This window comes from Sminthopsis crassicaudata, chromosome 2, assembly GCF_048593235.1.
Source record: "Sminthopsis crassicaudata isolate SCR6 chromosome 2, ASM4859323v1, whole genome shotgun sequence".
In the NCBI taxonomy this organism is placed as follows: Eukaryota; Metazoa; Chordata; class Mammalia; order Dasyuromorphia; family Dasyuridae; genus Sminthopsis; species Sminthopsis crassicaudata.
This window is the reverse complement of record NC_133618.1, coordinates 526,425,805-526,437,660: the sequence shown is the minus strand read 5'-3', so window position 1 is coordinate 526,437,660 and position 11,856 is coordinate 526,425,805. Positions and strand designations below refer to the sequence as shown.

The 11,856-nt window shown below is 36.3% G+C and overlaps 1 protein-coding gene across 3 annotated transcripts in view; it reads right to left on the bottom strand.

Moving 5' to 3' along the window:
- Positions 1-11,856, bottom strand: part of UNC13C (unc-13 homolog C) — a 744,253-nt gene that overhangs the window by 220,985 nt on the left and 511,412 nt on the right. The gene's annotated exons all lie outside the window — the stretch shown is intronic.

Here is an 11,856-nt window from a genome sequence, read left to right as displayed (position 1 = left end):
ATCAGACACCTGTCCTAGGACTGGCAGTCTCTCTGATCTGTTTCTCCACCCCTGTTACCCCAATTCCTTATTATTTCAGCATTTCGACATCAGAACTATAATGTTTTGGGGCGGCCTGTCTCTTGGTTTAATTGCATAATTTACTCAGAAATCTGTCTCCCTAGAGAGAGAGAGAATGAAGCTCTCAAACTCCATTTTTTGTCTTTCTCTCTCAGAGCCCCTGACTTGGGGTGCCTTTTCAGGGCAGCAGGACTAGCTGAGCACTGCTACACACCAGACGCTGAGTTAAATGCACAAATGACCACAGACCTAAAGACTGTCCATCTCTGGCAGAGATGCCCCCCAACTGCAGAGATCCAAACAGGGAGGCATGTGTCTCTCTGAATAAGGAGTACCGTTCTATGCTAATAATTCTGGAGTTATCGGGGAGAAACTGGTCCTTGCCACAAGTCCTTGCACTTTCTTGTTTAGTCTGGTTTATTATTGTCCTGACTCAGTTTCCCTAGTTATCCTGATTCAGTCCTGCCTCAGTTTCCCTGCCTCTTAGTCCTGCAAAACCTTCCCCTGCCTCTTTATCAGATTACTTGATAAGATCTTATGTTTCAGAATAGTAGAATGCCTCTCCCATCCCAAGCTATGGAATCTCTTACCAAGATGCTGTCTCCACTGACTATGTCATCTCTCTAGAGACCTACTCCAATGTTGCTCTCACCTCTATTTCAGTCTTCCTGTTCATGAGAACACATCCCCACAAACTCTATCAGCAAGTTGGGACAGCTCAATTTCCTGGGACTTGATTGAAGCTGTCTGGAGCTCTATGTTCAAGCCAAGCATTGCTCATTGAGATGATATGGCACAACTCTGGCGAAATAAGTGTTTTTGTCATATTTCTCTCTCTCTTAAGGACGCCTAAAGGGAATGAAAGCTATAGAGTTGGTCTGGTTACTGCCTCTTAATAAACTCCACTGAACTAATATCTCTCCACCCACCTTAACAGGGCTTCCCTGCTGTTAGGAAGCTAGCCCCTTTGAATTGAAAAGGTTGGGAAAAAGAGCAATATTCAAACTTAGCCTGGGTTTCTGTGAATGCCATCATACTTTGGTAGGGTTTATTTCTAAAAGAACTGCTAATTTCTTGAATTCTCTTATGTGGAATTAGACATTCTGTATATGATAGTATTTGCATTGGGTATTTTAAAACAAACTGATTTGTATGAATATCATCTACTTGGATATGAACCTATGGGGACAAATTTCTTATTGTTATCAATATAAGGTTATGATAAATATTTGTTTAGAATTTATGTTCTTGCATTTTTTCTTCATGTAACTGATTTGAACATCAGAGCAATAGTCAATAGAAATTGTTAATGCAATTCAATTATGTCATACCTTGCTATTTCTAGCCTGATTATATGTAATCATTGTATCCTAAATGCTTGGCCAAATAAGTATTTAGCCTAGTCATCTGTCTGCTACTGGACAACTAATAGAGATCTGTAAGACCAAAACTGATTTCTAACACCTGTTGGTTTTCCTTTATCTCACTAACCTGAGACTCTCCGTTCTCTTCTCAGGGCAACTCCTACCTCCAGACACTCAGAAGCAGAGGTGCCCTTTTAATGCAAATCTCTTCTAGACTTAAGCCTTAGAAGACCCTAGTCTCTGCCCTGAATTCGAGCAGGAGGAACTGCCTTCTCACCACCACAGAATACCACAAGGGTTGAACTGGCCCTGCAGCGTCCTGCTCCCTGGTAGGAATTTGAGGTCTGGCCCTGTTTCCTTTTTATCTCAGGACAGCCCGAATACCTCAGGGGTCAGTAAACTGGGTAGGCTATGCTGATACTTTTCATCCCTCCTCCATAAAGAGTGGGGAAACTAGGAACGAAAAGATTCAGGATCTTTGCTTATTGAATAACTAACTCTCTCCAAGAAAAAAGCAGTTTTTCCAACATTTCCAAGAGCTTAAACCGCATTCTTATCTTGATATTCAGCTCTGACAACTGGGGATACATACCCATCCCTAGACCCTGCCTTACAAAAGAGTAGTGGTTCATTAAATCTACTAGATATCAAAGCCTCTTGCCTCCCCTGACTTGAATCCACACCCATTAATCCCAAACCCAGGAGAAATTAGCTTTCCTGGAAATTAAGGGTGAAAGATCTTTTTCTCTCATCATTTTCTCCTATTTATCTTTGATAATTAGATGGGCCATCAGACAAGCAGCCCATAGAAGGGACCTAATGCATTTCTTGCTAAAGGCCCTATTTCCTGAATGTCACCATCTCCACCCTGGATGACACCCCACATTTAATCTGTTCCCAAGATCTGTTTTCTCTAGTCTTCACACTTTGGATTCTCAGCCGGCCTTTCAGCCTGGAGAACATTGACTGGGGACAACTGACCAGGGACAACTGACTGGAATACCCCCTCGATGCCCTGCTGCCATCCCCCACACCTCACGCCTCACCTCCTGGCATGCAACCCCAAATCTCTACCACCCTTGTCAGCTCGAAGCAGTTAAAGAGATCAATGCTACTTTTCCCACATGCATCTGAAGGCGATGGTTTGAGGGGGGAACAAGATGAGGGGACCCTGCTACTCTGAAGATCTTTGGAGATAATCTTCAACCTTTCCTTAAATGAAGGACACTGCCCCAAATTTTCTTTTTTCTTAAATGAATTTAAGTCTCAACTGTTTAAGGGGTGAACTGATGGGGGTTGAAGTCCCTTTAAGAGTATCCAAGCCCAACCCCCTACTATCAGCTCAGCTTCCCCCAGCCCTCACCTGATCTGAGCTAACTTAAAAGCCCGCCAGAACTTGGTACTGTCCACAATCTTTTGGGTATAAAAGAGGTAAGCCGGAACTCCCTCATTGCAGGAGCCCTCCCAGCCAACACATGGTATCCTTCCAGCCATGTAGGGATTCCTGCCCGCCCAGTGGCCACCTCTGGCCCTGGAGTCTTTCTAACTGAACTTTACTTCCAAATTTCTACAATAAACCTTTTATTTCTCAATCTAGGTTTTCTGGCCTGTACATTCATTATGCCTCATTGAATTATCTATGCACCGAGAAATGGGGTTCCCCCTTTCCTTTCCCTCATTAATAGATAAACTGAAGTAATATAATAAAAATAACAATTCTGCCTAAATTGGTCTACTTCTTCAGTATCATATCAAATTGCCAAAACTTATTTTTTACAACTAGAAAAAATAATAACAAAATTCATCTGGAAGAACAAAAGGTCAAAGATATCAAGGGAAGTAATCAAAAAAAAAAGTACCAAAAATGGTTGCTTAGCAGTACCAAACCTTAAGCTATATTTTAAAACAGCAGTCATCAAAACCATTTGGTACTGGATAAGAAATAGAGTGGTGAATAAGTAGAATATATTAGATATACAGGATTGTAAAGAGCTGAAACTCTGAATAGGTGTATTGGAATCAAACAACAGAACACTTAAGGCTAATTGCCCATTGGACAATACTCTATTAGCATATGCTTAAAAAATGCCCTTCTCACTATTCTGTGCTGGGTTGGTCTTTTGGTGTATACAGATAATTGTAGGAGGGATAAGAAAGTGGAGTAAGACAAGCCAGAGTCACTTTGGCAGTGGAGGAAGAGAAGGGAGGGAGTGGTTCACTTCTCCCTTTAAGGGGCTGAAACTCTTGAGTCAATGCACTGACATGGGACAATCAAGCACTTGAGGCTAATTACTGATTGGACAATATAGAAATCTGCTTGGAAAATGGCCCTTTCCACTATGCTGTGCTGGCCCAATCCTTTGGTGAATACAGAGAATTGTGGGAGGGACTAGGAGGTGCAGGGAGACTAGCCAGGGTCACTTCTGCTAGAGAGATGAAGAGATGAGGATGCAAAGATCCTACACATCCACTCTCTTCACTTCTGCTAAAGACCAAGAATAAAAACTTGCTTATCCTGACTCTGGCTGATTCTAAGGTATTCAGGGTCCTAACCGGGACTTCACACAGGACACAATAATCAAGGCCTATAGTAATCTAGTATTTGATAATCTGGCCACCCCCAAAATCCAGGTTCTGGAATAAGAACTATTTCATAAAATTGCTGGGAAAATTGGAAAATAATGTCAAAAACACAGCATAGATGTGTATCTCACACCCCATACCAAAATAAGTCAAAATGGTACATGATTTGGGCATAAAGGGCATACTATAAACAAATTCGGAGAAAAAGAGATAATTTACCTATAAGATTTTTGGAGAAGGGAAGAATTTATGACCAAAGAAAAACTAGAGAAGATTATGAATGGCAAAATGGACAACTTTTATTACATTAAATTCAAAAGGTTTTGAAAACAAAAACAAAAACAAAAACAAAAACAAACAAACAAAAAAACCCACCAACAACAAAAACATGATTAAAAGGGAAGTATAAAGCTGACAAAAAATCTTTACAGCCAGTGTTTCTGATAAAGATTTCATTTCTAAAATATATAAACAACTGTGTCAAATTTATAAGAATACAAGTCATTCCCCAACTGATAAATGGTCAAAGGATATGAATAGATAATTTTCAGATGAAGAAATTAAAGCCATCTATAGTTATATGGAAAAATGCTCTAAATTACTATTGATTAAAGAAATGCAAATTAAAAGAACTCTGAGGTACCACCTCATACCTCCCAGATTGGTTAAGATGACAGGAAAAATTGATGATGAATGTTGGAGGGAATGTGGGAAAATTGGAACATTAATTCATTGTTGGTGGAAATGATCCAACTATTCTGAAGATCGATTTGGACCTATGCTCAAAGGGATATTAAACTGTGCATAGTCTTTGACCTAATGGTACCATTACTGGATTTGTATCCTGAGGAAATCATAGAGGAGGGAAAAGAACCCACATGGGCAACATGGGCAGCAGCTTTTTTGTGGCAACAAAGAATTGGAAAAAGTGGATTGCCGTCAATTGGGGAATGTCTGAACACATTGTAGTATATGAAGATAATGGAATATTATTATTCTATAAAAATGATGAATAAGCTGATTTTAAAAAGGCCTGGAAAGATTTGCATGAACTGATGCTGAGTGAAACAAGCAGAACCAGAAATACACTATACACAATAACAGCAAGAATGTATGAGGATCAGTTGAGAATCAGTTATGAAAGACTTGGTTCTTTGTGGTTCAGTGACCTAAAGCAATCCCAATAGGCTTTGGACAGAAACTGCCATCTGCATCCAGAAAAAGAATTAACGAGAATCAATGTAAATCAACACATATTATGTTCATTTCTTTTTTCTGTTTTTTTCTTTCTCCCCCTCTTCTTTTGCTCTGATTTTTCTCTCCCAACATGATTCATAAAGCAATGTATATTAAAAATAAATGAATTTACGAGAAAATAAAATAAAAAACCTATATCCAAAGGCTATAAAACAGTGTGTATTCTTTAATGCAGCAGTATCTCTTTTAGGCCTGTATCCTAAAGAGATCATGAAAGAGGAGAAAGGACCCACATGTGCAAACCAAACCAAAAAAAAAAAAAAAAAAAAACACACCAAAAAAAACCTGTAACAGCCCTTTTTCAATGGAAAGGAACTGGAAATTAAGTGGATGCCCCTCAGTTGGGGAATGGCTGAATTATTTATCGTATATGAAGGACTTTAGTTCAGATCCAGCCTCAGATACTTAATATTTCCTAGCTATATGGCTCTGGGCAAGTCATTTAAGCCCAATTGCCTCAGCAATAAGTAAATAAGTAAATAAATCAATAAATAAATCAATCAATAAATAAATAAATAGATAGATAGATAAATAAATAAATAAATAAATAGATAGATAGATAGATAAACAGATAAATAAATAAATAAATGAATGAATGAATGAATGAATGAACGAATAAATAAATAAATAAACAAACAAATAGATAAATAAATAAATAGATAGATAGATAGATAGATAGACAGATAAATAAATAAATAAATAAATAAATAAATAAATAAATAAATAAATAAAAAATAAATTACCTACAGGATATGATTTCAGAAAAGTCTGGAGAGACTTATATGAACTAATATTGGGTAAAGTGAGTGGAACAGGTGATCATTTTACACAGCAATAAGAAGATTATGTAATAATTAAATTGATAGACTTTAGTTATTCTCAACAATATGGTGATTTAAGGCAATTCCAATAGATGGGATGGAGAATGGCATCTGCATACAGAGAGAGAAGTATGGAGACTGTGGATGGAAGCATAGTATTTTCACCTTTTTGTTTTTGTTGTTGTTTGCTTGTGGTTTTTTTTGTTTCTTTCATTTTGAAATTGGGCTGGAGCCCAATGACCTATTATTTTGGTTGGGCATAAAATGTAAACAATTTCTTATACCAAGCAACAGTGAGAAAGGCAAGAGGTTTTTTTGTTTGTTTGATCAGAACTTTGTTTTCTGTTTGATCAGTGGATTAGCTGATTAGCTACAAAGGACAAAAAAGGGTACAACTATAGCAATGTAGTGTTTGACAAACCCAAAGATTCCAACATTAGGGATAAAAATTCATTATTTGGAAAAAATTATTTGGGAAAACTGGAAATTAGTATGCCAGAAATTAGATATGGATCCACACTTAACACCATATACCAAGATAAGATCAAAATGGGTCCATGATTTAGGCATAAAGAATGAGATCATAAATAGATTAGAAGAACAGAGGATAGTCTACCTCTCAGACCTGTGGAGGAGGAAGGAATTTATGACCAGAGGAGAACTAGAGATCATTATTGATCACAAAATAGAAGATTTTGATTACATCAAACTAAAAAGTTTCTGCACAAACAATATTAATTCAAACAAGATTAGAAGGGAAGTAACAAATTGGGAAAATATTTTTACAGTTAAAGGTTCTGATAAAGGTCTCATTTCCAAAATACATAGAGAATTGATCCTAATTTATAAGAAATCAAACCATTCTCCAATTGATAAATGGTCAAAGGATATGAACAGACAATTCTCAGATAATGAAATTGAAACTATATCCACTCATATGAAAGAGTGTTCCAAATCGCTACTGATCAGAGAAATGCAAATTAAGACAACTCTGAGATATCACTACACACCTGTCAGATTGGCTAAGATGACAGGAACAAATAATGATGAATGTTGGAGGGGATGTGGGAAAACTGGAACACTAATACATTGTTGGTGGAGTTGTGAAAGAATCCAGCCATTCTGGAGAGCAATCTGGATCTATGCCCAAAAAGTTATCAAACTGTGCATACCCTTTGATCCAGCATTGCTAATACTGGGCTTATATCCCAAGGAAATACTAAAGAGGTGAAAGGGACCTGTATGTGCCAAAATGTTTGTGGCAGCTCTTTTCATAGTGGCTAGAAACTGGAAGATGGATGGATGTCCATCAATTGGAGAATGGTTGGGTAAATTATGGTATATGAAGGCTATGGAATATTATTGCTCTGTAAGAAATGACCAGCAGGATGAATTCAAAAATGCTTGGAGAGACTTGCATGAACTGATGCTGAGTGAAATTAGCAGAACCAGAAGATCACTGTACACTTCAACAACAATACTGTATGAAGATGTATTCTGATGGAAGTGGTTATCTTCAACATAAAGAAGATCCGACTCACTTCCAGCTGATCAATGATGGACAGAAACAACTACACCCAGAGAAGGAACACTGGGAAGTGAATGTAAATGGCTAGCACTACTGTCTATCTACCCAGGTTACTTATACCTTCGGAATCCAATACTTAACGTGCAACAAGAAAATTGGATTTACTCACATATATTATATCTAGGTTATATTGTAACACATGTAAAATGTATGGGATTGCCTGTTATCTAAAGGAGGGAGTAGAGGGAGGGAGGGGAAAATCTGGAAAAATGAATACAAGGGATAATGTTATAAAAAAAATTACTCCTGTATATATACTGTCAAAAATGTATCATTATAAAATTAATAAAAAAATTAAAAAAATAACTTTGATTTCACAATATCAGAGATGTCTTAGGAGAGAAGATTCATCTATCAATAAGGATCAGAAATTTTTCTGTAACTTTTAGTCTTAAATTTCTCTTTTTTAAAGTGATATGCACTAGGCATCTCAGACTTAGAATAAAGTTCTATATCTATTATGATATCTATGATGTTCTGCTCACTTCTCCTTCCCTCCCAATCTTCCCTTTCCAACTTTTTCCATCTCTAACTCCCAATTGTAATCTCTCTCTCTCCTCCTCCCTCTCCCTCTCCCTCTCCCTCTCCCTCTCCCACACTTTTTTATCATAAAACTAATCAATTATAAATAATGCATTTTAAAACAATTTTGAGATTCCACCTCACACTACAAAACTAGCAAATGAATAATGTTGGAGAGATTCCATTATCATGGAAAAATAGATACATGGAGTACATGATTGATAAAAGTTAGTAAGAGTCAAAGAACCATAGATTTCTCCCTAAAAAAGGACATGAAGAAATTGAGAGACAAAGGGACATTCCAAAGTTTACTAGCAACTGAAAGAACTGGTCTTGTAATTCTAAATCCAGTCTTTCTTCTGCTTCATTATATGGATTATATGGATTGTATAAAAAGGATTAGGATGTTTAATTTGGATAAACAAGGACTAAATGGAGGGTATAAAGGGTAAAAAAAAAAAGAACAAAGATTAAATTTGTCCTTCCAATTTATAAAAACAATCTCTCCCCTCCAGGACCTTTTTTTTTTCCTTTTCAAGGATGGTGGGAGAGAATCACAATATGTATACATTTAAGTAAATATTATGTTATATCAGGGGAGAGAGAGAGACATTGAGAGACAGAGAGAGACAGAGTCAGAGAGAGACAGAGACAGAGAGAGGGAGAAGGAGGTGCATTTAAGGGAAAGACTTTGTGTAGGACATTATTATGAAGCTAAGTCGTAGAGAAGAATCTTTGTAAAGGCACAGAGATAAATGAAATATCATGTATGAAGGAATACAAGGAAGGCTGTTTTGACCAGAATAGAAGGTATGAGGTGAAGTAACATGAAATGTTTGATAATAAAGGCTGGATACATGCTGTAAAGGGCTCTAAATGCCAAATAGAAGTGTTTGTTTATCCTAGAAGTAGTGGAGAGGCACAGGAACTTCTTGAGCCAAAAGATGACAGAGTTAGGTATGTTTAAGGGATAATCAAGTCTAGCTATATTGAGGAGTGAACTGAAAAGCTAAAAGATCAATCAGAAGACTACTGTAGGAAGGATGAGAAGGTGCTGAACAGGAGATGAGGTCATATGTGTGAATGAAAGGATGTAAAGGGTATCTGGAAGAGATGATTTAGTGGGAACCAACTCTGACCAGGAAATTTATCATCCCTAGATTTTAAGCCATGGTCCAAGTACTTATCTGATTCTTAGACATTTTTTTTTTTTTCTGAGGCTGGGGTTAAGTAACTTGCCCAGGGTCACACAGCTACTTAGACATCTTTTTTGCTTCAATTCTAAGTCAAATTTTCCCTTCTGAATCTTTTGCCTTCAAAGGAGAACAAGTTGGAAAACAGCCTGTGGTCCTAGGATCTTATTTCTTATCTAAAACTTCATAATCATTGGCAGTATTTTTTTCAAGGAAACTTGGATCCATGGTACTAAATATCATTAAGAGGTCAAGGAAGATGAAAGCAGAAAAAGATTATTGGAGTTACTAAGAGGGAAATGGAAGTAAGGAAAAGAATAAGCATTTATATGGTACCTAATATGAGCCAGGTACTGTGCTAAGTGTTTTTAAAATATCATCTTACTATAGTTCCAAGGTGGGTGCTATTACTATTATTATTATCATTATCCCCATTTTACAAGTTAGATGACTGAGACCACAAAAAGTTTACTTAACTGTCTTAGATTACATTTGAAATCAGACCTTCCTGATTCTAAGCCTAGTATCTATTGAGTCACTTAGTAGAGAGGAAAGTGAAGGTTTCCTTACATTATCAATAAATGTTTATTGACTGAAAGGTCAAAACAAACTGCTTTGGATTCTAAGATACCATTTTTTATTTGTCTTCTCTTCTTGCTGGGCAATAAAATGTGTCCCTTCATATGATAAGGGGAAAATATTTCTTAATTATCACCCCTGTTGCAGTGGTAGAATAGTATTTAACTTATCTATTTTTATTACTAATAACATTATTTCAAAAATGTTGATACCAAATGGTTTTAAAGCCTCTAAACTGCCTGCTATCTTGGAGGGAATAATTCACATGGATGGCTAGGGAATTACAGTAGTTATGCAACTAGCCTAGAGCAAATGATTCTTTTGTCCTTACTTCCTCAAACCCTAGCACCTTGAGAGGTAGTTTATGGCACTATAGAATTGTTTCTGTTTCTACTATTAACAATCACATTAGTCCAGACACTAGCAATCTTCTCATTTCAAAGGCTATGGAGATTAATAACAAAAGAAAAAAAATAGTGGCACAAATTCCTATGAAATCTTATAAAACAACCAACCAAAAGAAACTAGATGGCGATGGCTCTAGAAAGGCTAACAGCCAAATAACACCTGTTTTGGGGAAAATTTCTTCCTTCTTTTTTAATAGCATTTTATTTTTCCAAATAAATGCAAAAATGGTTTTTAACTCACGTTTGCAAAAACTTGTTTCAGAATATTCTCCCTCTCTACCCATTCCCCTTTTCCAAGACAGTAAACAATTCAATATAGGTTAGACATATGCAATTTAGGAAAGGGCTATATATCAGCATAAACCAAAGTCCAGATTTTCAGTAAAGAAATAAAGCCCCAGGATTGGACCAAAGGAAGAATTATTCAATTATTTTTAGGATTCATTTCACTGGTTTATAGGTATCAAAAAGCCATGATATTACTTTCAATATCTTTTTTTCTTTTCACTTCATGTCTCATTTAGTAGCAGAGATTAAAACAAACTGAAATATAAATATGACAGTCTTCCCATCCCAGTTTCAGTAACCATACTCATTGTACATTACTGCCCCTAATTAGCACAACTTATCTTGAGCACAACTCCATAGTGGGTTTGCTGATTTAAAGATTCAGTATAGAACATAAGCAGGTGCTGTAGAAACTGGCTATTTCTGGGTATTAAGGTGAATAAAAAAGGGTTGGGATGAAAGTTAATGTCCTACCATTTTACAATAAAACATTTTACTAGTTCTACATTGTGGAAAAAACTAAATGACTCATCTTTCTGATTTCAAATCTGGCTTCAGATACTTATTAGTTGTGTGACCTCATGTAAATCGCTTAACTCTGTTTAACAATTTCATCTTCTGTTAAATGACCTGGAGAAGAAAAGGCAAAATCATTCCAGTATCTTTGCCAAGAAAACCCCAAATGATGCCACAAAGAGTTGGATGCAATTAAAGTGGCTAAATAACGATAGTCCTATTTGCTTTCTAAAACTCAGTAAGCGTAAAGGTATAATCAATTATTTTGGGAAATAATCCCCAATAACTAAATTCTAATAGAAATGAAAAACTATCACCTTAATTAAAAATAACCCTTAATTTAACACTTGTATTGTATACAAAAACACTATGCTTTACTTTAGAGGCCTTTTTTCCTCTTCCTTTTATCCTTCAATATCTTCCTCTTTCTTTTCTTTTTTGGATTGGCTGATAATTTCATTGATATAAGGAACTCCCTGTGAAGAAAGTCTCTCTACCAATGGAGAGCAATACTTACTCTTCAACTTATAGCATGAGAAAGTGTCTGGAAACATTGAAAGCCTAAGTAACTTTCCCAAAGTAAAAAAAAAAAAAATCCAGAAATGTCTGATAGTTCTTGAAAGCAGTTTTCAGTTTTATACCAAATCCCTTAAGTGGTTCTTTCCCTAAATCTCAGTG